The following is a 5,254-nucleotide window of genomic DNA, read 5'->3' as shown; positions in this document are numbered from 1 at the left end:
TGTAAGTGAGTAGTGTAATGTAAGTGAGCAGTGTAAGTGAGCAGTGTAAGTGAGTAGTGTAATGTAAGTGAGCAGTGTAAGTGAGTAGTGTAATGTAAGTGAGCAGTGTAAGTGAGTAGTGTAATGTAAGTGAGCAGTGTAAGTGAGTAGTGTAATGTAAGTGAGCAGTGTAAGTGAGCAGTGTAAGTGAGTAGTGTAATGTAAGTGAGCAGTGTAAGTGAGCAGTGTAAGTGAGTAGTGTAATGTAAGTGAGCAGTGTAATGTAAGTGAGTAATGTAAGAGAGCAGTGTAATGTAAGTGAGCAGTGTAAGTGAGTAATGTGATATAAGTGAGCAGTGTAATGTAAGTAAGCAGTGTAATGTAAGTGAGCAGTGTAAGTAAGCAGTGTAATGTAAGTGAGCAGTGTAAGTAAGCAGTGTAATGTAAGTGAGCAGTGTAAGTAAGCAGTGTAATGTAAGTGAGCAGTGTAAGTAAGCAGTGTAATGTAAGTGAGCAGTGTAAGTAAGCAGTGTAATGTAAGTGAGCAGTGTAAGTAAGCAGTGTAATGTAAGTGAGCAGTGTAAGTAAGCAGTGTAATGTAAGTGAGCAGTGTAAGTAAGCAGTGTAATGTAAGTGAGCAGTGTAAGTAAGCAGTGTAATGTAAGTGAGCAGTGTAAGTAAGCAGTGTAATGTAAGTGAGCAGTGTAAGTAAGCAGTGTAATGTAAGTGAGCAGTGTAAGTAAGCAGTGTAATGTAAGTGAGCAGTGTAAGTAAGCAGTGTAATGTAAGTGAGCAGTGTAAGTGAGTAATGTGATATAAGTGAGCAGTGTAATACAAATGAGCTGTGTAATATAAGTGAGTAATGTTGTAAATGAGCAGTGCAATATAAGTGAGTTGTGTAAATAGTGGTTTATGGGACTTCAGTTATTTCTTATTAAACTGAAATTGAAGTAAAAAGTTTTTTGGAAAACCACATCCTGGCTTCAGTCTTCATTTTCTGCTGAATTGTGTTAACACGCATATAGAAAGGAGAGCAAGAGATTGATTGTTAGAGTCAGTTTATTTTTAATTAATACTATAGTAGTTCAGTTTCCTTTACATCTTTAACTAGCCGTTAATTTATCAATTGAATGGGTGACCTATCCTCATTAATCATGCAAACATTTGCCCCCCGAGAGAATTGGCTGGAGCCCCCACTGATTTTGAAGGTCATTGTGATTAATTTGTCTAGCACAGGTCACATATACTGTTATTAAACCATTTGAATTATAAATGTTTTAGCTATATTTTGATTCAGCATTAACAGTGAAGTGCTACTTATTACAAAACAATATAATCACACCATAGCAACGTTCTCTCATATTTTGCTATTCTAACTGCGCTTATTTCCAACGTTGATATAAGTAGCAGTGGGTGGTAATAGACAAGAAATGTACAGTTTAACACAATCGTGTTGATAAGGTTTCTTTAGTCATTCAGCAATCCTGCAGCCTGAACCACTGTAGTGAAACAACCCTTACATTATGGAGGTTTGTTTGGCAATGATTGTCTACTAAAAGTATGATTTTAAAAATAAAAAGTTAAAAATGTGTTGTATGCCCTGAACAGAGCAAAGATAGTATCAGCTATACTCACAAAGCATCCACAGAGCACAGAGACCGCCGAGAGCAAAAACGAGAGAGAAACCCAGAACAATCAGAAGAACTTTAATCCACTTTGGGGAAGTGACTTCTCGTTCTCGTTCTCCAGTGGAGTTATCTGGGGTCAGAAATTTGATGATAAAAAAAATATGAGAAAATATTTTATCTTTTTCTGAGCTGTTTAATCAGTTCAGCATTGCTGTCTGAAACTATTCCTGAATTTACAGTTCTTTTCTGCAAGATAAAGTTGCCCAACCTGACATTTTCTACATTGTACTCCTGCAGTAACCCAGATATACATCTTGTGACAGCTAGGCCTGTGCAACAACTTTCTATCATGACACATGAAAAAAATAAAATAAATTCAATGCTCATTAAAGGGCTTCACAGCATTTTGAGAACATGGACGCTTATAGACAGGAAGTCAAATGGCAAACTTCACACCAGTTCATACATCATTGTTGCCTTTGCAAATATCTATGTATATTTATGCTTTTGGCAGCTTTACATTTATTTTTGGCAGATGCTTTTATTCAAATCATGTGATACTGCATTCAACATTGTGTTTGAACCAATTCCACAGGTGTTGATAGCACCATGATCTACTGTATCTGTCTAACGTAGACATTTTTCATTTAATTTACAGCATTTGATTCCACTAAAATACATGAACAGATCAAATATAAAGGTCTACCTCAATGCAGGTTAAGATGTTTTGGAGGCATTTGCCAAATGTGCAAAGAACATAAGAAAACCGTATACTGTACCAGTGCTAAATCTTTAAAATAGAAATTGTAATGCTTACTGATAATACTTTTGCCTTACCATTGCATTGAGAAGGTTTTTCATCGGAAGCAATTGTTGAAAGTATGAAACTAGAATTTTCATAGATCGAATCCATTTCATGAGCCTGACAGAAGATGTGCCCGATGAGACTTGAGTGCTGCTGGAGAATAAGGAAGTCATAATAAGGAAGTCACATAATGTGCCATTCTTATACAGATAGGAAGTTGTCGGAGTCTGAATAACAAATCTAGAAACTGTATGTTTGAATATGTGGTGGTCTCTGAAAATAAGGAATAATGAAATGTATTTGTGTTCTCCAAATAGGAAGAATGAGATTGGTGGCAAACGCATCTCGGTGGAGATAAAGTGTCAACTTTGTCTTTAAACAACATATTCAGTGTATTGCTTTATTTCCCCCAACATGAAGAATAAAATTCCAAATTTTCAGCATAATTTTAGGCATCATTATATGTCATGTATGGACAGGAGATTGACACCTCTATATACTGTATATGACACAACACTGCAAAAAGAGATGTGTTAAAAATGACACATTGTGCAGAATTTCAACACGTGGAGAGTGTGCTCAGGGACAACACGTTGTGTCAAATTTAACACAATTTTTGTGTAAAGATGGATCACACATCTACTGTGTAATGTAATTTAACACACAACGTGTCATTTAAACACATTTGTGTGTAACTGAATTATCAGAAACTGCTAATTAATGTGTTATGACAAAAATAATAAGTATTGCCATCAATTTGTAATTCTACACAATTGAAATAAAACAGATGTAAAAATGTTAGCAATTTAATTTGTCAAAAATATTCAGGGTAGAGAACAATGCATGCACAGAGGCACGACAAAATGTTCTAAATCTCAGTTTCATAAATTTAATTTAGATGATTCGATGACACAAATGCACTACAACTATTAGCTACAATACAGTATACATTAAAGTGTTACCAACATCAACTACACCTTGGCTGATTGAAAATCATAGTCAAGACTAGCAGATAACATTTCTCATAACATAAGATGTAACATGTAACATAAAATGTCAGGTACAAGATAAAAATTTCCAAATCAGACAACAAATAAACATTTTAAATTGGTCAATGACAGTTAATTTTATAAATCTATAGTATGTTCGTCATTTTTCTTCATAATACAAAAGCATTTGTAATGCACTAGCTATTAACCACAGTATTCATTAAAAAGTGTTGCCAACATCAGTTACACTTACGGTTAACAGAAACAAGACCAGAGGATAACATTTCTCATAAAACAAGATCAACTTAATCTCATAAGAACGTCAGATACTTTTTGATACATAAATATAAACATTTTAGTTCAGACAAACATTCAGGCACATATTTTGAAATTGTTCTCAATGACAATCAATGTTGTAAATATTGTAAAATTGTAAGTGTGCTAATTGTGAAGTAATACTTCTTGTTACATCCACTAGTTGTATTTGATGAAGAATACATTTGGGCCACAAAAGAGGCACAGTAAGTAGGAATGTCAGTTTTAAAAGGAAGAGAATGTGGCGTTTCAATATTAGATGTCCCAGTCTTAGAAAGTGAAGACAGAACTAATCTGTGGTGGACAGAAGTTTCACACCTAGAATATCTTGTCCACAGCACGTCAGGCCCTCATCCACAGAAATGGTCATTTTGTCAATCGTCGCAATGTATTGTCATGTTGTGCTCTTCAAACTCTCAATGTAGATTGGCTGTGGTCTGGTCTTTGATGCGGTCTCAAAACTGCTGCAGAGGGATGCAATATGGCTCCAGGCTTAGAGTTAAGGGGGAAAAAAAACAAATACATTTCAAGAGTTTAGAAAGCATCAATACAGCATTAAAAGAATAACTGTCCATGTAAAACATACCGGTACAAATGGAAATTGAAGGAATTAAATTTCATATTTAACACTGCAGCGACTTCCAGGCAACGGTGGCAGAAGATATGCCAGAACAACCAGCATTGGGTAGCACTTTTCATCTGAAAAATTAATGAAAACCGATTAGAAATACAATAAATGGTTTAAGTGCAGGATTAAGAGCAGCCCAAGTAGGGTTGTTGTGATAATCACAATATTGCAATACTGACAAGCCAGCTGCACAGGATGGCAAATCATTTTCTTTAAGGCTAAGCCCTTCTCATTTTACACTAAATACATGTGTTTTTAATGTTAAATTAGTTACTTTTTTTCTTTAAGACTTTGTGTACCATTGTGATTATTTACAGCGGATCTGACCATAGATCTGCACTAAAGAAACCTAAACAGTCAGAGATCAACATGTGCAATTACCTGCATCTGTCCTTCTTCAGGTCAAGTCATATATTAATGAATATTTGTTATAATAAATTATACAAAAGAGATGTGTGCAAGTAAAAAGAGTTCACACATACATACCATTTGCTTGGTCTTCCATCCCCTCTATAAGATATGCAAAGTCATTCCTTTCCATGGTAGCTTCAGCTTTCAATTTCTCAATATTTCTATATATATATTTATATAAAAAACAGTGTTACTAACAATATCAGAACTTTTGCATTGTCTGTTAAAATATCTTAAAGGGATATTTCACCCCAAAAATTAAAATGATGTTATGGTTACTGTTGTTGTTACTCCCCCTCATGTTGTTCCAAACCTGTAGGTTTCCACATACTGTACATTATTGTTTCTCCTCTATGCCCCGTCTTTCTGAAACTCGTTGATTTTTACAAAACTCATCGTTCTGAAAAGCGAGGTGTGCGGTTGAACTATCCCTTTTAAGTAACGGAAGAAAATAAGTAAAGACTGAACTGCAATGAGACCTACCACACTTGGCATATTC

General features: G+C 34.9%; 1 long non-coding RNA gene across 1 annotated transcript; it reads right to left on the bottom strand.

The window, feature by feature from the left end:
* Window positions 1-3,755: 3,755 nt before the first annotated feature.
* Window positions 3,756-4,909, bottom strand: LOC107589519 (uncharacterized). The gene is made up of 3 exons (XR_001609681.1): window positions 4,831-4,909; window positions 4,303-4,415; window positions 3,756-4,208 (listed from the first exon to the last, which is right to left on the bottom strand). It is a non-coding gene; the product is annotated as an uncharacterized lncRNA (long non-coding RNA).
* Window positions 4,910-5,254: the final 345 nt, after the last annotated feature.

Source organism: Sinocyclocheilus grahami, unplaced genomic scaffold (genome assembly GCF_001515645.1).
Source record: "Sinocyclocheilus grahami isolate Dianchi unplaced genomic scaffold, SAMN03320097.WGS_v1.1 scaffold116.1, whole genome shotgun sequence".
NCBI classification, from domain to species: domain Eukaryota; kingdom Metazoa; phylum Chordata; class Actinopteri; order Cypriniformes; family Cyprinidae; genus Sinocyclocheilus; species Sinocyclocheilus grahami.
Note: the sequence above shows the minus strand (reverse complement) of the source record. Positions and strands in the feature narration are given on the sequence as shown.